General features: G+C 48.3%; 1 protein-coding gene across 10 annotated transcripts in view; it reads left to right on the plus strand.

Annotated features, from left to right (window-relative positions):
• The window catches only part of Bmal1 (basic helix-loop-helix ARNT like 1), a 98520-nt gene that overhangs the window by 19412 nt on the left and 57052 nt on the right, over window positions 1-22056 (plus strand). For 6 of the 10 annotated variants that reach the window (XM_006230029.5, XM_017589065.3, XM_017589068.3 and 3 more), the window contains exon 2: window positions 6329-6401. The gene's annotated coding sequence lies outside the window, so the exon portion shown is untranslated. 10 annotated transcript variants of the gene reach the window in all.

The raw sequence follows: 22056 nt of genomic DNA on the forward strand, positions 1-22056 counted from the left end.
TGAGGTGGAAACCCATGGCCTCGAACACGCTACACACTCTCAGCCGCTAGTTCCTGTTTCTCTTTATGTGGACCCTGGCTCTAGGCATCATGTTTCACTTTAATCCAGCAAATGTTTATTAAGTCTCCATATGTCTAAGGTTACAGGGAGCAAACACCGGGGAGAGAGATCCCAGAACCCCTTGTTCGTGACCTAGGAGTGGGACATACACAACAGACTTAGAGCTGATGCTTATTCAAGAGATTAAAAGGCGGGCCCATCTCTTAGGAAAGGAGACATTCTGTCATTTGAGCAGAGTCAGGGAAGGTTTGTGGAGGTGGCTGATTTTTGTCAACACCTTGTAGGGCAGGCTGAAGTGCACAGTGAGCGTTTTCAGCAGATGTAAAAGGCCCAGGTAGAGGAGAAGGAAGTGTAAAGACAAGAGCTGTGTTGAGGCTCCATTGGACTACTGGGTGTGCATCCCAGTATTCACAGCTTGCTCTCTAGGGTAACTCTTTTGGGTGCAGCTGGTTCTAGGCATGACTGAAAGCTTTAAATGAACTGGCTCATTTAATCCACCATGTCTGCGTCTCCATGCCACAAAGGACCCCACCCATATACCTCGAGCAAACCTTAGTGTCGCTAACCATTAAGCTGCCCTGCTCTGATGCTCTCACGTTGGGGGAAAGTGGGCTGGAAAGAGTCAGATGCTCTATGATGAGAGGTTTAAGAGGAGAGTAAACCATAGTCTGAACAGAAGGGAGAAGAAGGCCTCTGGGTGGGTGTGGGGGATGGTCAGCAGGGCCTATTCTGTACTGTGCACCTCGAGCAGGGCCACTGGACTGCACTGTCCATCCTGATATCTGTGGAAAGCAGGGAGTAGGTAGGACAAGGGGGACAGATGAGAGCCAGCCCTGCTCATTTGGCAGACCCAGGAGCTTTCCACAGCCTCATTATGTTCATTGAGAGCTGTTTTCCTGCTGAGACCCAAGTGTGACTCCTCCCCCACCCCAAATGCTGTGGCAATCGCTGTTTTTCCTCAAAAATTGGGCCCATGTGGGTTCTGTGTGGTTCCATTTTTATAGCCTTATTACCTTGTCCTGGCGATGTAAGAAGTTTCTCTCTCTCTTTAAGCTTTGCTGTGAAAATCGGCTCTCAAAAGGCACAGAGTGTCTCTCATCACCCGGGTGGTACTGTCCATGGCAGTACTCTCCTGCAGCCACTCATGCTTCTCTGCCAGCACTTGTCCTGGGTCTCCGACCTCTGGCAATTTACTGAGAGCCCTAGTAACTCTCAGATCTCACTAAAGGCTGGCTTATTGCTCCCTGGAGAGTTTGTGCTTGTAAATACCCCGTCAGCTCCTTCCTTTCTTGCACCACCCTCCCAATGACCTATGAGCATCTGAAGCCCACACTGGGCCTCTGGCCTAGAGTTGATAAGGAGAGCAGTTAGCATTTGGGGAGCCTGGGCTGTTTCCAGGGAAGGGATTTCTATTCAAGACCTTAGTTATTCCCAACCCCTCTGAGTAGGTACTGTGGCTTCCCTTCTTTTGCAGAGAAATTGAGTCATTAAAGGAATGGAGAAGGCCAGGGGGATGGCTCAAGAGGAAAAGTGCTGGAGGGGCTGAGTTAGAGCAGGCAGTCTCGGTGGTTTACAGCTCCACTCGGTACAGAGTTAGAGACCGGCAGCTCCTCGAGGCTGGTGGGCTGGCCAGTTTAGCGTAATTGGCAAGTCTATCCTGTCTCAAGAAACAAGATGCATGAGGAACAGAGGAACAGCAGCAAAGATTGTCCTCTACTTCCAATAAACGTGTGTAGACGTGCACTTGCTCTTACATTTGGGCTCTTACATACACATAACGAACACACGCGCGCGCGCACACACACACACACGCACACACACGCACACACACACACGCACACACACACGCACACACACACACACGCACACACACGCACACACACACACGCACACACGCACACGCACACACGCACACACACGCACACACACACACGCACACACGCACACGCACACACACACACGCACACACGCACACACACGCACACACACGCACACACACACACGCGCACGCACACGCACACACGCACACACACACGCACACACACACGCACACACACGCGCACACACACGCACACACACACACGCGCACACACACGTGCACACACACGCACACACACACGCACACACGCGCACACACGCACACACACGCACACACACGCACACACACGCGCGCACACACACACGCACACACACGCACACGCACGCACACACGCGCACACACACACGCACACACACACACACGGTGTCTTGGTTAGGGTTTTATTGCTGTGAAGAGAAGACACCATGGCCAAGGCAACCCCTATAAAGGACAATATTTAACTGAGGCTGCCTTACAGTCTCAGAGGTTTAGTTTATTGTCCTCATGGTGGGGTGCATGGTGGCATGCAGGCTGACATGGTGCTGGAGAAGGAGCTGAAGATTCTACATCCTGATTCAAAGGCAGAAAGGAGAGACTGTGTTGCCACACTGGGTGGAGCTTGAGCATAGGAGATCTCAAAGCCCGCCCCCGCCCCCACAGTAACACCCTTCCTCCAACAAGGCCACACTTCCTAATAGTACCACTCCCTGTGGGCCAAGCATTCAAACACGCGAGTCTGTGGGGGGCTGTACCTATTCAAACCGCCACCCAAGGCTAGACAACCTTGCCTGAGATCATATAGCTAGGAAAGGACAGCGTTGGGCTTCACCAGTCTTTCTGCCCTGGAGCCAATATACTTGTTTATTCTCTTAATAGATGATTAAATGCAATGTTCTAGGAACTGTTCTTGACCTAAGAAGTAGGCAAAGGAAGAAAAGGGGAGGGAGACAAAAACCTCACTTCTAGCACAGGTGTAAATGGGAACTTACTGGGATATGGGGAGTCACCAAAGGAGCTCAACCCTGAACCAGGTGGTGAGGGTAGGGGTGACATTGCCAGTGGCCCATTTGGCTCCTGTTCCCTTTTACTTTGTTGGCACCTGGGGATGAGCTGCCCTTTCTGTGAGGGCTCAGCCTCTGGCAGCCTCCGTTTACAACTCCAGTGTGAGTGTGTGTGTGTGGGGGGTTCCTTTCTGTGCATTTGGCCATCAGTTCTAGAACAAGGCTCTGATTGACTTCATTTGGAGGCCTCTCCTCAGGCCAATCTCTAATAGGCCAGGGAGGGACATGTCCCCATCCCTGCCCAGGCAAGCAGCCCATTTTAGAAGACCTGGGGCAGATGAAACGAGTCTAGCATGGTCTTCTCTAACAGATTGGAAGATGGTATAGTACAGTAGGGCTAAGAGTCTTCGTTTAGGTTTCATTGGAACTAGCCCAGTTCCCGTATGGAGTTGTGATTGGTAGTCTGTGTGTAGAGGTGGCTGGATTGGCTAGGAGGCTACTACGGAGACTCCAAGCATGGCTGCTGGGATCCTAGCTATGGCTCCTTCATGATCATGGTTGAATTTTACCTCTAGTTATGGTGCCAGGAGGTGGAAAAGAAGATGAGTGTGGGTATACAAATAAGTGAACAAGACTTAGTGCAAGCCAGAGGCTAAAAGCAGAGAGTTTAGGAAGAGTTTGCATCCCCTGGGGAGTCAGGGGAGTAAGGATTCATGCTCTGGAAGGCGAGCCTGTTTACTGGAAGTCTGTAAGTGCTGGCAGACTTCATGTACTTCATGCTTCTTTGAGGCTGTGACTTAGGGCTTTTTTTTTTTTTCCACGTGGAGAGGTTTAATGAGAGAAGAAGAGGAGAGGAGAGGAAAGGCCGGCCATGAGCACGTGGAGGGAAGGGGTGGGGGTAGAGAGAAAGGACAGGGAAGAGAGGAAGAGCAGGGAAGAGAAGAGAACAAAGAGAGCAATAATAACCTTTTATTTTTTGTCATTGCTCTGTTTTTGTTTTTCTCTTGCTTGTTCAACAAGATTATGAATTTTCAGAGAGCAATGGTTTTCATAGCAAGAATACAATAATTACTTATTGAATGAATATTTGTTTAATCTACTTAAAAAACTAAAAGCAGAAAGAAAATAATTTCTGGGCAAATAAATTTCATTATTGTTGTTGTTGTTATAGTCTTTTAAAAATTGATTATTTGGGAATTATCATACATACATCCTATCATACTTACCTCTCAGTCCCCCTATGTCCTCTCCCTCCCCCCACAAAACAAAAGAAGAAAAAGAAAAGAGAATAAAGGGAAAGAAAGAAAAGGAGGAAGAGGAAGAGGAGGAAGAAGGAGGAAAGGAAAAGAAGCATTTTGTGTTGTCTGTATGCTTACTTGGCTAGCCCCCCAAGGGAGGGTATTTCTCCTCCTGCACCCACACCTGCCCTACCACCTGCCCCACAGCCTGTAGATTTAGAAATACCTGTCCCTCTGGCATCCTTGCCAGGAAGAGTGAGGGATTCAAGCAAAGTGACCTGATATGACTCATGTAGTAACAGGCTTCTTCCTCTAATGAGAATCAGCTAAGGCGAGAGGTGTGAGCGGCCTTGTAGTTAGAAGTAAGGACCCCTTTAGGAAATGGCTGTAACAGTCTAGAACGATAACAGCACAGGAGGTGATGAAAATGTCCAGGCTAATAATACATGGATGTGAGAACAAGTTTGTTGGATGTGGAGGGAAAGGTAAGGCCTGAGAAGGCAGCTGGACAAGTTTCCTTACACTGCAGTGCTGACACTGCCAGGAGCGAGTCTAGGGAAGGAGGAATCTGTGATAGAGGGGCTGAGCTTGAGACCCCCACTAGTCCACATGGAGAAATGTGCATGTGTCTCTGACTATTGGTCAAAGGAGAGGCCCAGGCTGGGAGAAGAAATATGGGTGAGCATCAGGTGTGGTGGTGATATCGAATCAGACTAGGTAGACCACCAGGGAATGACAGCAGAGAGAGAAGTAGGCCCTGAGGCCTCTGATAGAAGACCTGGAGAGATAAGGAAAAAGAAACAAAGAGAATGAGCCAATGAGGTGGGTGGAAAACCCAAGAAGGCATGCAAGCCGAGGCAGGAGAGTGGCCAGCTAAAGCAGTGATTACCAGAGGCAGGGTCCTGTAAGGGGGTTAGGACATGAACATGGTTCTAATGGCTTGAAGGACAAATCACAGTCATGTGTTTAGCTAAAGGGTGTGTGTGTGTGTGTGTGTGTGTGTGTGTGTGTGTGTAAAAGAGAGAGACAGAGATTTAAGATGGGTTGAAAATAATCCAGAAAACATGTGAATATAGTACCATGGTAGAGTTCAGCAGTGTATTCATTCTTCATTCACTCCATTCATTCATTCATTCACTCACTCATTCATTCATTCATTCATTCACTCACTCATTCACGCATGCATACATGTTTTACTAAGACTTACTGGCCCCAGGGACTGAGTTATAGTTTCCATTTTACAGATGCAGAGCGCGCTGGAGGTGGATAGTGGCAGTGGCTGTAAATGAACATAGAGAGCACTGCCGAGCTCTGTATTGCCAAATGGCTGAGGTTATGAACTTCATTTTATATGTGTTTCGCCACAGCTTTACGAGGGCATCATGAACGTGGCATGAGGTGACGAGTTGTAATGAGTAGCATCAGTAGGTGGTCAGGGTAGTGGAAGAAGTCATCCAACCAGAGGGGATGCTGGTGGGTTCTCCATGTCTGGGAATTCACTGTCTGTCTTATCTCTCTGGACAAGTAGGGTCCATTTGGGGAATCCAGGTGAGCCGAGGCTGCCGTGTGAGGCTGGGCCAGTTGGTACAGGCCTGACATCCTGGCTTTGATTCTGGGAGCCTCCGAAGGTTTCTGCCCAGGGGTGTGTCATTGCCAAGGTGTGCCTTTAGATTAATTTCATTAATCCTTCTGGCAAACTATTCGCTATTCAAAGCAATGGGACTGGGGCATGCATTCCTTTGGTGAAAACTGGGCTCTTTTAGAACCCACACATGCGGTAATGAACTGAATGGGTGACTTCTTCCCATCCCTTTAGCATATTTACTGAGGACTGTCTAAATGCATGTGGTATTCTAGACAGTGGATTCAAGGGGTAGGGTGAAACCAGTAGTCTAGAACCCTTCCACTCCCAAATAAGGAAGAAATCCTGTCATATCAGTGTGTCGTGTGTCACCACAGACATGCCACAGTGTTTCATGGAAGCTGAGAGGGTGGGCACCGGGATGTCAGGAAGGCCCCTAGGCCAGTTTGCAGAGTCCACTGGGATTGTCTAGACAGAAGCAGGGCTGACATCCTAGGAGAATGGTTAGTCAAAACTTACTGCACAGCACCAGTTGGAAGAGGACAGGTAACATTCTCTTCTAGAGCTAACGTTATTTTCTTGCTTTCAGGTGGTGTTGGCCAGAGTGAATGCTTTTGGAAGCAAGCTTAAGGTTTCAAATGTGGACCCCAAGGCCTTCACTGGTAAGTTTGTTTGATGCCTTTTTTTTTTTTCTTTTTTAACCAAATGACGCAGTTGAGGTTGTGTTTGGGATGATGAGCAAGGTTGTTATTATTGCCGGTGCTCAGTGGATGTTATGAAGTCTGAGTCCTGGAGGAAAGAAATCTCTCTCTAGGTTTGTATGAGTGGTGTAGATCAGTTGTTCTCAACATGTGTGTTGCGACCCCTTTGAGAGGTTGAATGGCCTTTTCACAGGGGTTGCACATCAGATATCCTACATATCAGATATTTTTTTTTTGTTCTTTTTTTCGGAGCTGGGGACCGAACCCAGGCAGATATTTTTTTATTATGATTCATAACAGTAGCAACAAGAATAATTTTATGGTTGTGGAGGTCACCATAACATGAAGAACTATATTATAGGGTCACAGCACTAGGACGATTGAGAACCACTGGTGTAGACGAAGTCAGAGGAGGTGAACCCCTGGGCTTCAGGAATGGCCCTCACAGACAAGTGGTGCTTTGTCATTCTCTAAGAAGAAAAGTTAGCTGGGAGAGAGTCTAGGGATCATATGAGATTTTCTGGATATGGAAGCATGGATATATGGTGTAAAGAAAGTGGGCCTATCTGCAGACCAACAGGAACAGGAGCTTTGTCTGAAGCAGCATAGATCTTTGGTGGGATCTCTTGCCTTCTGACTATTACAGCCCAGGCCAGCACACTTGTTTAGTGAAGGATGAGAGGCTAGATACTTTTGCTTATAGAATGGTGTGGTCTTTCAGAGTTACTCAGCTCTACCTGGGTGGCCTGAAAGCAGCCAAGCTGCTATGTCAACAAAGGGGAGATGGCTATGCTCTAGTAAACCTTGTCTAGAAAATGAGGGTAGGCTGGATTTGACCAGTGGTCTGTGGTTTATCAACTCCTTTTCTAGACCCCCAGTGCCAGCTGTTTTCAAGACAATAGGAATCTGTTTAAGTTATGTTGAGTGGAGAATTGACTAAAGCGACATTTTAGGAACACTTATCTGATGGCTAGGCAGGAGGTTATAGGGGTAATGCATGGTGCTGTCATGTGGCCAGTGGCAGATACACAGTCAATGGGAGGTTGCAAGGGAAGAGCCCATCTGATGTGCAGACTTCAGGAGTCAAAGATGAAAGTTGACATTTGGTGTTTCATGGCAGTACCATCTTCAGGAGGGTAGGCACGGGAATCGGGAAGAGATAGTTAATGTTGGTACCAATTGATCGATTACCATGCTGAGGACAGAACTCAGACCTTCATGGATGTTTGACAAGTCCTCAACCACTGAACTCCATCTACTCTTCTGACACTGATGAGTTTTCAGATGAGTTAAATGACATTGGCTCATCCATAGGAAATGTCCAGTTTACAGTTCATGATACAGGACCTGAGCCAAGACAGTTGTGACTAGAGATGTAGAATGGACATTTGAGTCTGGGTTGTAAGCCTTAGCCTTCAACATCTGAGCCATCTCTTCAGGCTCCACCAGGGTTTCAAGGAAGTAGAGGACTGAGTTTTAGAAAAACATGCATAGCTTGGGGTGGGAAGAAGAAGGTGAGAGACACCCAGAGGCCAAGGAAAAGTGTTTCCTTATAGCTGAAACAGAAGAAGGGCCAGAGGAGCCTATCCTGTAGCTTTGGGGCAGGCCAGGCATGTTGTGACCAGTCTTCCTTGCCTTCTTGGAGCTGAGTATGTTGGCACTGGTATGCACACTGGGCTTCCGACTGTGTTCTTAGGCTAGCTTTGAGGCGTGGTGTTCCCAACTCTGCCACAACTTGCACCGTGGAATCTGGCTTGGGTTTAGAGTCTTGCCGTGAGATGAGATGTGATCTGCCAGGGGGAAATGGTTGTATTTGCATGAAACGAAGGAGAAAAGTAGAATAGCCAAAATTGAAGTCAGACTTGTTGTGGGGGAGTCTGGATAAGTGTGTGGGATTTGAGATCATTCCTGAGGTCGCTGACCAGTTTCTATTCTGTGCATCTTGACATAGGCTCCGTGGTTGGAAATGTAAGGACTTTTTCACCTTTTGGCTTGGTTTGTATGAAGGTAGCAGAGGGCTGAGTCCTCCAAGTACATCATCCCATTTTAATTCTACATGACCTCTGCTGGGAGAGTTAGTATTCCGGTCAGCTGTGAGGAAACCCAGCCACTAAGATGTTTAATACACCATGCAGAGTAACGGGACTGGAACTGGGTTCTGCATGACCCTTGTGCTGTTTGCTTCCTCTTATCTAAGTCTGGGATTTCTTCTCCCACTTACATAGAAATAGACGGAGTCAGATTCTAACAATTGAGAGCAGAGGGCAGGTGTTCCCACTTCCCAGGAACCTGTGAAAAGGGTGAGAAAATTGGAAGAAATGACAATCAAACCTCAAGCGTTAATAGCTTCCCAGAAAGATGATTCTTCAGTTAGAGAAAGTGGTGGCTCTGGGTTTGGAGAGGGACTCCCACAAAAGGCATGGGGATAGAATAAGTCCTGCCTCGTGATCATGCTGTGAGATATTTATTATTATTATTATTATTATTATTATTATTATTATTATTATTATTGCTGCCAATGCTTGGTGTTAGTCTTCACTTATTTCTAGCATCAAGCTACAAAGTTTTGTTTTCTCACCATGTCCCCAGCATTTAGCACAGTCAGGTACGGAGTCTGTTACATGTTCCCTGAGTATTTGCTGCTTCCAGGGGGTCAGGTGATATTGGGTACTGACTTTGTTCGTTTTCTGTTGCTATGAAAACACACCATGACCAAACGACTTGTAAAGGGAAGTGTTCAACTTGGGGCTTATGTTTCAGAGGGTTAGAGTCCCCAACCATCACGGCAGGGAACGTGGTAGCAGGTAATGCATTGGAGCAGTAGCTGAGAACTTATGTCTTGAGACACAACCACCAGGCTGAGAGAGCTAACTGGGAAACCTCAAAGCCCACCCTGAGTGACACACATACCTCCTCCCCCAAAGCCACACCTCCTAATCCTTCCCAGACAGTTCCACCAACTGGGCAACTGGGGACCAAGTTTTTAAATATATGAGCTTATGGGGGCCATTTTCATTCAAACCATCAGAGATAGAGTGATCAGCCTCTTGTGACAGACCCTGCTCCCAGTACTGCAGTTACAGTGGTGACACAGGATTGGGGGTAGGGTGTCGTCTGTGTCATCACAAGGCAGACAACAGCATGTCTAGAACACAGAAATGGTCATGGTAGAGTAGAGAATGAGGGGCCGATGGCTCAGGTAGGGTGGTCAGGAAGCCTGTAGGAAAGCATATGGACACTCTTGGAAGGGGTGTGGGTCTGTCAGCTGAGCTCTCCACACTTCCTCTTGGTCTTTTCCTTAGGACTGCATTGCCCCGGCTCCCTCAGTCAAGGGTGCCCTCCTGAGGTCTCTCTGGCTGTGCTCCGGCTCCGGCTCTGGCTCTTCCCACAGACTTACTCTCCCAGGGCTCTCCTTCACCCTTTTTAGCTTGCTTGTGTCCACTCGTTCCCATCTTTAGTGTCAGGTTCTGCTTGAGCCACTCTTCATCTCCCTGCTGTTCTCCCGGATGAGCTCCTCTGTTCTCCTTTGTTCCAGAGGCCTCACAGCCAGTCTTTACCAAGACTCCCAACAGTGTCCTCTCCCAAGTGCCCTGGCCTGCCTCACTCTTCTCGACTCATCCTTGTTGTCTCCTTTCATCTGTCATATCAGTGTCTCCCATGTTCTTATAATTTACAAACTCCTTATTTTATGTAGCCTCTCCTTTCTCTCCCCCTAAACCCACCCCCGTGTGTGAGTGTGTGAGTGTGTGTGTGTGAGTGTGTGCGTGTGTGTGTGCGCGTGTGTGTGTGTGTGCGTGTGTGTGCGCGTGTGTGTGTGAGTGTGTGCGTGTGTGTGCGCGTGTGTGTGAGTGTGTGCGTGTGTGTGCGTGTGTGTGAGTGTGTGCGTGTGTGTGTGCGTGTGTGTGTGTGTGTATGAGTGTGTGTGCGTGTGTGTGTGCGTGTGTGCGTGAGTGTGTGCGTGTGTGTGTGCGTGTGTGTGTATGAGTGTGTGTGTGCGTGTGTGTATGAGTGTGTGTGAGAGTGTGTGCGTGTGTGTGTGAGTGTGTGCGTGTGTGTGTGCGCGTGTGTGTGTGTGTGCGTGTGTGTGTGTGTGCGTGTGTAAGAGTGCATACATGTGTGGAGGTTTGAGGATGACTTGATGCTTCCACCATGGGGTTAAGGATTCAACTCAGATCGTCAGGTCTGTGTGGCAGTCACCTTTACCTGCTGAGCCACCTCACTGACCCTTGTCAATTATTTTTCTTCTCTTCCCTCATTGTTTAGGACTCATCATTTCTGGGAGAGATCTACTCCCTCCCCTCCAGATCCTATTAATTGGTTCTCCTATCCGTCTTTCTCCTCCCTCATTCTACTCATACTCCTGTTAATGCTGTGTTTCTAACTCACACATCTCATGGCTTTCATCTACTTAAACCTCTTCATGAGATCCCCAATAGTTTCAGAGTAAAGGGCTTTACAGCCCTTTCGGAGCCTGTAGTCTTCCCATTACCTGGTATTTAGCCACTTAATACATTATCACAGATTCCAACCGCAGCCCAGTCCCCAGTGGCCTCTACAAAGTACCTTTTCAAGCTCTGGGTTCTCTTGGAAATAAGCTGTCCACCACTCCTCACCTAGGGACTCAGTTCCAATTTCTCCTGTTCAACTAGATACCCCCTCATTTCCTCCCTGAACCTGGAGCTGACCTTCCTCCTTCTTCCCATAATACATTGCATGGCTCTCTGGTGCATAAGGTACTTACAGGAGAGCTGTTGATTTACTTATCTATAATGCTCAGTAAACTGAGCTTACGGGTGGAGAAAACACCCCCTCCACACACACACACAAACACGGACATACATGGACACACACATTCCCCTTCATTCTTTACACACACCCCTCCCTCTTCGTTCTCAGCCTGCACAGTGCACCTGGCTCAGGAAGTGTTTGTTGAAAGAGTGTGGATAGCAGAGTCTGTTTGCACAGCTAAACAACAGATTTGTAATGTGATCAGGTGTACCCGGAGTTGGAAGTTCATTGGTGGTTGGATTTGATTGGGCCGGACTCCTTAGCTTCGGGTGCTGGACAGACTGTTCCAGGCTGGAGTTTGTGACCGTTGTAATTTCCGGACATCTCAGGACTTCGGGAGCATTTATTCCCTATGTTCTTTGCCTCTAACTTCCAATCAAATTTTTCTGTTGTTGATGGAATAATGCTTGCAATTCAAAATGAAAAATAATCCATCAAGGAGTTCTTAGGAATGAAGTCCACCCAGCATGGTCCTGGATGAATCTCAAATATCCTAAATGAGCCCAGTACTGATTCTTGCCAACTCCCGCCTTGTAGCCTTTCCCCTGGTCTGGCTGGTGGGTGTGGATCCCTAGTCATCTGTGGAGGTAGACATTACTACATCTGGTGTCTCATGATGCCCCTAGTGTGTACTGAGAAGTGACATGAACACGCAAGGTTCTGACCAGGTGTCCCAGGCAAGCATCTGCATTCCATCCAGGAGCTAACACAGTTACTGGGTTTATAGCAAGTCAGTGTGTATGTTTTTGTGGGGGCTCCATGCTTGCCTCCTTCTCCTCCTTCTCCTCCTCCTTCTCCTGTGTAGAACTAAGATCCTGTGCCAAGAACGCAGCTCTCATCTGTGAACTCTCAGCAAGCCAGGAAGGCTTCCCAGAAGAGGTGTTCTTGCTGACCAGGGCAGGGCTCTCAGCTGCCTTCCTTCCTATCAGACTGCCTCCCTGTGCAGGGACTTTCCACGGCTGCCCACTCTGCATGGAAGCCCATCCCACGCCTGTGAGGTCCTTGCATGTCATCGGATACAGTAGAAAGCCTTCCTTGATAAGAAAGCTAAGTCCTCCGTGGGGGGAAATAGAATCCAGTTTTGGTAATAGGGATGGAGCCTAAGGTCACAAGCTAGGCAAGCGCTCCAGCTCTGAGCACCTCCTCAGCTCAGAGGCTAGGTCTCACCAATGATTTTTACATGTCATTGTCTACCCAGACTGACAGCTCTGTGTGTGTCCAGCACTGCCAAAGTGCTTGGTGGGAAGCTACTGTTTGTAGGGGCTAAGACCATGTTAACCAAGGTACTATTATGACTACCCAGAAGACCCTGTGTAGGACACCGAGGCCCTACCTCCCCCTACTGACTCTGGCAGTGAGGAGGTGTCTCAGTCAGGGTTTCTCTTCCTGCATAAAACATCATGACCAAGAAGCAAGTTGGGGAGGAAAGGGCTAATTCAGCTTACACTTCCACACTGCTGTTCATCACCAAAGCAACTCAGGACTGGAACTCAAGCAGGTCAGGAAGCAGGAGCTGATGCAGAGGTCATGGAGGAATGTTTCTTACTGGCTTGCTTCCCCTGGCTTGCTTTCTTATAGAACCCAAGACCACCAGCCCAGGGATGGCACCACTCACAATGGGCTGGGTTCACCCTCCTTGATCACTAGTTGAGAAAATGCCTTACAGCTGGATCTCATGGAAGCATTTCCTCAAGGGAGGCTCCTTTCTCTGTGATAACTCCATGTCAAGTTGACACACAAAACCAGCCAGTACAGGAGGCTAGTCCCATGTTCCATGCTGCCAGTGTGTGCTTGTGCCCATTCTTCTATGTCCTGAGTCATGTGTGCCAGCAACTCATTCTTCTCCTCTTCCTGGCCAGCATTCATCCCAGATATCATCTCATTTATTTGTGTCGTTATGGCAAATGGTGGTTTGTTCTAATGTTGGGCAACGCCTGTGAGCCCCAGGACGGCAACAGTCACTAAAACTTACAAGCAGGTGTCCCACCCTGTGCTGACTGACAGCCTAAGGAACCAGTTACTCATCCTTGGAGTCTCCCTTCCCCTTGTCTGAGTACGGACTGTGAAAGAGCCTAGAGACCCTCTGCTCTGTGAACTTCTTTTGCTATGCTATGGGATTAGCCCAAGTCTTACTTCCTGGGATCTGCAATGGAGTCATCTGCCAAGGAAGCATTGAGGCCTGGTGGAGTCTGCCCCTTTGTGTGATCTTCGTCTACCTGGATCCTCCCAGTTCTCTTGTTCTTTAACCCTCCGTAATGAAAGGAGTCATTGGGCCTCCTAGGACAGAGGCTGGTATGTGGACCTGCATGTACTCCCAAGGATGACTGACCACTCGGGTCATAATGACCTGTGTGTCTGCCATCTTTGTCCTTCTGGAGCTCATCAGGACCCAGAGGAGCCCTGGAGTTAGTGTCCGAGGTCTCAGGGTTCTGCAGAAAGGGCAAGAGAGAAACAGAAGTTACTTCCTTAAGAGCAGCCACTTCATGGTGCAGATGTGCATGCTGCTGCTGCTGCTGCTGCTGCTGCTGCTGCTGCTGCTGGTGTGTGTGTGTGTGTGTGTGTGTGTGTGTGTGTGTACGCGTGCGCACGCGCGCGCTTCGCTTGCATAACTTACCACTCAGCTACACCTCCTCTTCTCAGGAGACTAATGTGCCACTTTGAATAATATATCATTGCTCTTGGCTAAAGAAATACTTTCTCCTTGCCCAGTCTGAAGCCTCCCTCCTCCCTGCTTTGGCACTCTCTGTCCACTGGCTTATGTGGTCATCAGAACCCTCCTCCCAGAGTGCAGTGACATGAAATTTTGCTGTGGACTCCAAGCAGCTGGTCAGGGGCTGGGCCACAGAGGAAGCTGGATAGGTTCCCCAGGGCACCTTACCCGGCTGTTAGGGCTTTCTGAGGCCAGTGTGGCTCAAGTCCAAATGAGTCACAATGCTATTTAGTGAGAAAAACAAAAACAGAGATGGCTTCTGACCAGGTAGGGAAAGGGGGCAGTGGCAGCAGGGAGTGTGGGTGATAGATAGTGGGGATCAGGCACTGTTATTGGCTGCAGACTGAGATGTCTGAAAGTGCAGATAGCCTCCAAGCCTCCTTCAAAGGGCACTTGTCACCCTGGCCATAGGCTCTGGAGACTGGCCTGCTTTGGAATGTCAGCCGTGCCCTGACCTCAGACAAACCCTCGGGCTGTGCTGACTTTGTAGGTGGCACTGTAACAAGAGATGTTCCCTTTGTGTGATCCTCACATGTAGAAAACACCAACTATCTAGTGTCTGCTATCATAAGCATTGTTTCCAGAAGTACCCTTGTTAGCAGCAGCCGTGGGACACCTGGTGGAGACTTATAAAGCCTCAGAGCACAGCGAAGGCTGTGACAGGTGGGTGAGGTGACAGGAACACACTGAGAATCGCTGGTTACACCTCTGTATCACTGTCAGTGCAAATGTATGTTGTCTGCCATTGACAAAATGACTGAACACTGTTTTACAATGTTGACTCTAAGCTCTCCATTCTTCTGTCTGAGGCGGCTTTGTCAGACAGGCCCTTGCTGGCCTCGTGCCCAGTGGCTGTGTGACCCACATTGGCCAGTCTGGGTGCCAAGTGCCTGGACAGCACCTGGCATAGAGAAGCATGTTCATGGCTGCTGATATTATTGGATGATCTTTTCCTTAATGATGAACGTTTAATACCCTTCAGTAAGTTCTGGATTTGCTGAGAGTGAATCCCAGCAGTGCGTGAGCCTGAGAAGTCCTGCTCTCAGACGGCCACGCCTTTGTTCATCATTTCACTTGCTGCTAGACAAATGTATTGACTTCAGTTTGGGGGTTATAAAAAAGGATAGGTACTGCAAATGGAGGGGAAATGTCATAGGTCAGAACCTGACATTCATAGCTGCTGTCATCTTCTCATGTTAGGAATAATCTGTCTTCCCTGCTTTCCTCCTATCAGGAATGGTGCTATAAACCAAGATTTTGGGAAGAGAGGCAGAAGGAATTACTACAAGGTTGAAGTCAGACTGGCATATGTAGCAAGTTCCAGGCCAGTCAGGCCTACACAGCTACACCCTGCCTAGGACAACAGGAACAAGAAAATGACTGTCTAGGTGGAGGTTAGTGTGTGTGGGAAAAGGTTTTCATGCAAATAGGGTATTGCTGATTGAATAGGAGTTGGACAGAGAAGATGCTGTTCATTAAAACAGCATGGGTGTTTTGGGTAGACATGTTAACTTCCTCTGATCTCTGCCAATATGTTGATATATTCAAAGTTTGTGCATCTCTTTTCTCTTCCTGTTTTCTCTCATTGTGTTTTTTTCTTTTCAATCCCATTCTAAAAAAAAACAAAACAAAACAAAAAACACAAAACACAAAACAGAGACTCAGAATTTCTTAAAGAAATTTTCTTCTCTCTTTCCTCTCCCCACTTCATGCCCCACCCCACCATTTTCAACAAATTCCCATGTCATCTAGCTAGCCTCAGACTTGCTATGTATGGAGCCAAGGCTAGCCTTGAGCCCCAGGTCCCCCCCATCCCCACCTCTTTCCCGAGTAGTTTTTTTATGCTGTGGTAAGCCCTCAAAGGTTGTATTTATTATCCTTGGGTTATTATCTCCTGCGCTTTCCCATGGCTGTCCCTTTCCACCCTCTTCTCTGCTTATTGTGTCTTAGCAATGAAGAAACTGCCACCACCCCACCCGCCCCCATCTCCCACATTTTCTGTATGCCAGCCACATGCACCTGTCCTTCAGTCCCCAGAACACCAGGCAACTTTAGGAAACAGGCTGTGCCTTGTTCTCTGTGGGTAAGAAAACAGAGGCTTAGAAAGGTTAGTGTACTGGGCATGTACGGGGGCTGCAGTCCAGAACCAGGGTTCTTTGCCCTGGTGCTGCCCCCACCCCGACCTCCACACCACAGCATCTATGCCTGAGGTTGGATTTGGGTTGCTGCTCCTTCAGCCTGCTCAGTGCAGGCTGCCGTTCTGCCCTCTTCTTATCATGGGCCCAGAATCATCTGAAAGCATTTGTTCTGCTTCACAGTCACACATGATGACACACTTTCCTCTCCCACTCATGTTTTTCTAAGGTAGCTGTAGGCAACAGGTATGAACTCTTGACACTGGTGGCCCCCAGTGAGTATGGGAGAGCACACAGGGGCCTATCCTGGCACTGGAGGGTCAACCCCACCTCCCTTCCACCAGGAGCTGCACAGGAGTCATCACTCCTCCTCGACCCACACTGGCTTAGCCTCTAAACCCTCCATAGATGAGGCCATAGATGAGGCCCTGGTGGGAAGGTATGTAGGTGCTGGTGCCCTCTTCCTGGTCACAAATCCTGTACTTCCCAGCAAACCAATGGCTTTTCCTGTCCCCACACGCAGATAGGTCCAAGGCCTGCTTCCCAACATCATTCCCAGAATTAAATGGTTCAACCTGGACTCTTGGTGCACTGACTTGGTACACTGTGTTCTGCCTTATCATGGGTCCAGAATCATCTAAAAGCGATTGTTCTGCTTCACAGTCACACATGATGACACGATTTCCTCTCCCACTCACGTTTTTCTAAGGTAGCTGTGGGCAACAGGTGCAACTCTTGTCATGGTGGCCCCCAGTGAGTATGGGAGCCCATACTGGGTATCCCAGATAGCATTATCATTGTGACGAAACACCATGACCAAGAGCAGGGATTTTTGCCTTATACTCCACATCCTAGTCCATCAGTAAAGGAAGTCAGGACAAGAAATCAAACAGGGCAGGAACCTGGAGGCAGGAGCTGATGCAGAGGCCATGGAGGGGTGCTACTTACTAGCTTGTCCCTCCTAGCTTACTCAGCGTGCTTTCTTACAGTTCCTAGGACCACCAGCTTAGGTATGGCCCCACCCACCATCCATCACTAGTTAAGAAAATGTGCTACAGACTTGCCTACAGCCTGACCTTACAGAGGCGTATTCTCAATTGAGGTTGCTTCCTTGCTGATAACTCTAGCCTGTGTCAAGTTGACATAAACCCAGCCAGCACGTTGGGCTTCTGCAGTTGGAACTTAAACACCTTCGCCAGGCATCATGTTCGTTACACTTTGCCACCCCTGAGATGCTCAGTGTTTGGATTTCTTGAAGCTCTTTGTTGCTAGAAAGTCCCCAAGGGGAGCAAGCATTCCACCCCACTGAGCATTATTAGTGCGTCAGTCACTGCCTCATTTTGCAGCCTTTTTCAGGGCAGACAGCAGCAGGGCTGCAAGTCACTGCTGCCTGTGGGTTCTTCTACGCCTCTCTGCAGTGAGCACTCCATTCATCCAAATGTCCTCTGTGCTTAGTGCTCAGGTTAGATGATTGAACCCAGAAGGAGAGAGGCTTGCTACCATGGTTCTGCAGGGGCTCGAGGACGGCTGCAGGGTGGCCGTAACTCTCAGATGACTTTAGAACAAATCTAAAAAGGATGAGTGCCAGTGTGCCAGCTATATCCCAAGCGGAAGGGTCTCAGGGCAGAGATAGGGGCCTGCCTGATGGTGAGACACAGGCTACATGTCTGGGGCTGTGGTCAGCAGTGGGGCTTCCAAGTCGCTGTGTCATGGTAAACACATAGTCCACAGGAAGACACACCCAGCCCAAGTCTTGGTGCCAGCCTGGACCTTGCTCCTGGGCCCTCATCTCACACACTTACACTGAGCCGTGTTGTTCTGGCCGTCCCAGTCCAGTATAGCTAAGCAGACGTCTCAATTTGTTCTTTTAGAGGGTAAGACCGATCCCCAGACATTCGTGCTCTTCCACAGTCCTCCCCAAATGTAGATGCCAGCATTGATTCTGTATCTTCTCCCCTTCTTCGCTGTGCCTGACAGTAATTCTGAGATTTTCCTTCAGAGTACGCCTGAAAGGTACCAGCCCTTTCTGCCCTCATCCAGCCCTTCTTTGTCTTAGGCAGTCACACTGGCTGCACTGGCCCTGCTGCTTTCAGTGTTCCTCAGATAGGCATGGGCAAGCAAGGCCTCCAAGCCCTTTTGCTATTCCAGAGTCTTGAGTGGCCTCTGGCATGCTTGGGATAGAGACTAAACATCCTGCCCTTGCCTGCCATCCCTTCGTCTCAACCCTTGGCGCTCACTGCTTAGCTGACTTTCCCATAGGCTCTGTATCTTCCTCTCTGGTCCTGTTTCTTGCCTCCAGCTTTGCACTCAACTCATCTCAGTCTCACTTGCTATTCTCCCACATTTGTGTTTGGCTCAATATTGTGTGGCAAAACTCTTCCTGAGAATCCAGAACAGACCAAAGTACGGATACCGTTAAAGTCCAGCTTGGTGAACCAATGAGTTTTATTGGGTTTACTTACAGGAGCAGAAATTACTCAAAGACAACTACATTACCAAAGTCTACCCCAACACAGGTGACAGCTCACAAAGCTGGGAACCTAGAACACAATGCACAGCCTGCTGACAACTCAACAAGTTGGAGAGCATCCTTTCCAGGTCTTTCAGTTGGTCCAAACTTCTTCCAGGCAGCTTGGCTGGCATGAGCTTCTTCCAGGCAGCGTGTCTCAGTCTTCTTTGCAGCTTTGCTTATTTTGAGTTTTCTTTGCAGCTGGCTTTGCCTCTTCTGAGAGGAACTCTCAGCTTTCATTGTTTACTCTGGTGGGAGGTACCTGATGAATCTGGTTGGTTTCAGGGACTTCCTGTCTTTATTTTGAGTTGTTACCTTCCCGCTTAAGGAGCTTCCCTGTAGGATACAATGTTTCAATCTCAGAGGAAACTGTTATACAACACTCAGACTTTTTGGGTCTGGTCTCCATTCAAGCAATTTCTCACCTGTCTTTAAAATACTTTAAAAACCATTCCCTTTCCTTAGTCTTCCCACCCATTGTTCTGTCCTTATATACTCTGTTAATTTCCATTACCTGTCATCACTACTTTGTTTTCTTGTGTGCCATGTGTTATATTTCTCTAGAATAGAAATCCACGGGGCTTAGAGATGGCTCAGAGGTTAAGATGGTGGCTCACAACCATCTGTAATGGAATCTGATGTCCTCTACTCGCGTGTCTGAAGATAGCTATAGTATATTCTTATACATAAAATAAATAATTCTTTAAAAAAATCTACAAGGAGGTCCTTGTTTATTAGTCCCACTCCTCTGGGACTCTAAAGATGAGCTGTGGGGAGCCTGTGTCTGAATTAGCATAGACAGGCATGGTGTCCGATACAGGCATGGTGTCCGTTCTGTCCTTGTGGTTCCAGCAGTCATTTTTCAGGAGGTGAATGATGTTGGTCAACACTTTTATTTTAGAAAGCCAGCTGGTGGCAGTGTGGGGGCTGAACCGGGGGAGGGAGGTGGCAGCAAGTCTTCAAAGGCTGGTAGAATTGGTCCAGGAAATCGATGCTGAGTCTGTGCTGAGGGTACAGATGACAGGACTCAGAGACCTCTGAGGATCTGTGATTTGTATTTGTAGTGTGGTGGGATGAGCTGGTATGGAGAGAGGCAGATAACTAACTCTCCCTGCTGTTCTTCTCACCATGAAAATTTGAGCTGTGGATGTATTTTATGTAGGGCTATTGGCACTGTGCAGGGCACTGGGTAGCACTGTGCAGAGCACTCCAGGGGGCACTCTGGGAAGCACCTCTACAAATGAGAGCTATTTTCTTCTAAGAACTCAGTCCTCTCCAGTCCTGATGAAAGTCTCTTATCTCTGAGAAAGCATTCTGACCCTTAGTTTAGTTCATTTAATAGTGGTGCTGGTCTTGAACTCGGAGTATTCTGGTCTTGAACTCAGAGTATTCTGGTCTTAGCCTCTTGAATAGGTGGACTGACAGGCCTGCACCTCTTAAGTCTGGCTGCATCCTAATGTCTTAGGCCTTACTCCAAAGTCTCCAGTTGTAATGCTGAGCCCCATGAGCTGAAATGCTACTGTCTATAGAGGCCACCTCTTGCCTATGACATCCCTTCTGGTCCCCGTGGCATAGAAATAACATAAGCAGCTACATCTGAGTGCTTCCAGAGTGCTAACTGTGCTGTGAAGCAGATCATGCTAGCCCTGCTATCCTTAAGAGCATGGAATTAGACGGATTGTGATTGAACCTCAACTCACTGTAGCCCTTGGGGATGCAACCCAAGCCTCTCTGATATTCTCCTTCTAGATCTGGAAAACAGATGTAGCATAGAGAGAGGGTGCATAGACTTACTGTGAAAATGAAAGGAAACAGCATGACCCTGGTGTAGTGGTTGCATGCCTAGTGATCCCAGAGCTTGGTAGATGCAGGCAGGAAGAGCAGGAGCTTAGGGTTATCCTTGGCTGTAATTAGTTTGAGGTCAGCCTAGATACGGCCTCACTCCCTCCACCAAAAACAAAACAAAAGGAAAGAAAAAAATAATATACACTTACTGCTTACTGTGAGGTAAATATTGTGCTGTCGGTCACTAATAGCATATTGCAGATACAATTACTGTCATCACCATTAATATCCTGGGGCTACACAGCTAGGATGCAGGTAGCACCCTGGCTTCTTTTTTTCCTGTCCCAAACTGTTGCTCCTAAGTTTGTCTGGGACCTTTTGGTCCCCACGTTGGCATCTTTTTCTGGGTGTGACATTTGTCCTTATTATAGGAGTGGGTTCAAGGTCAGTTGGGGTAGCATCTCCATTGTGTATAGCCACTGACTAAACCATGGTTGGATTGTTGATGTAGGAGCTTGTACAATTTCCCATACTAGTCATTGTCATTGCTTGTGCTGTGAGAAACTGGGCTCTTCCTGGGTGGTCAGTTATGTTGGCAGGTGGTCTTAAGTGTCACAGAAGTGACAGCAGAAAGGTTGGTGCTCCTTATCCTTGCAGGGTGTGTGTGTGTGTGTGTGTGTGTGTGTGTGTGTGTGTGTGTGTGTGTGTAGGATTACCTTGTGAATCTGATGGTGTTTGTAAACCCATGTCCCCCAAATAAGAAAACCAGCCACAAGCCTGGCTCTTCCCTCAGGGACTACCCTCAAGTCCACCACTTCCAGTTGCACCTCCATACCCAGGGTCAGGCTGTGTACTCTTCTATCTCGATGTCTTTGCTCCTTGGCAACTGTGGAGGGCTTAGTGCTTCTGAAGGATGCTTGTGTCTTAGGGCCGTAGGACATCCTGGTAGCGTTTGGAAATACCTGTCTGATGACATTTGCTACTTGCATTTATTTCTCATAATTGGGAAATGGATTCACACACTAGAGCTAGCCTGGCCATTTTGATGAGATGCACCTGCTGATTTGCACATGAATTCGAGGCAGAGCCTGCAGCTAGCAGACAGCCTGGTGTGCGTGGGGGTGCTCGGCCCAAAATATCAGATGGATCGGAGTGTTGTTGTGGTGTATAGATTATAATGGGGATAAACTTAGCTTCAGCAGAGACTGATGTTCTCAATTCGGGTCGACACCACTTGTCAACTTAAAGACTTGGGAGAGTTCAGTTTTAAAAACTGTGCTCCCCTCTTTCCCTCTTACTTATTCAAGTGTTTGGTTCTTGGTTTGGGAAAAGGCAAATCCCAAGGACCTTACCATTGCCAGGCACAGACTTGCTTGCAGGCCCTTTCTTTGGAAGTGTTCCAGAGAACCGTGGAGTAGCCTGCTGTTGCTAACAGCGACAGCTATGATGACTGTCACTGCCACTGAGAGAAGGCCCAGAATTCTCCATCCTGCTCCGGCTGTGGCTGTCAGTGCTCTCTAAAGATGGGAACAGGACTTGGATTTGGGTTACAGGAGCCGAGCCTGCCTATTAATTAGCTGGTTGATGGAAAAGTTCTTTCTGATGAGTGGGTTCCCCCTCAAAAGTTGTTACTCTTTGCTGCTTCTGGTTTCTAAAAGCAGTGGGTGCTCCCTGCAAAAGCAAGGTTGG

The sequence above is a fragment of the Rattus norvegicus genome, chromosome 1 (genome assembly GCF_036323735.1).
Source record: "Rattus norvegicus strain BN/NHsdMcwi chromosome 1, GRCr8, whole genome shotgun sequence".
Classification (NCBI taxonomy): domain Eukaryota; kingdom Metazoa; phylum Chordata; class Mammalia; order Rodentia; family Muridae; genus Rattus; species Rattus norvegicus.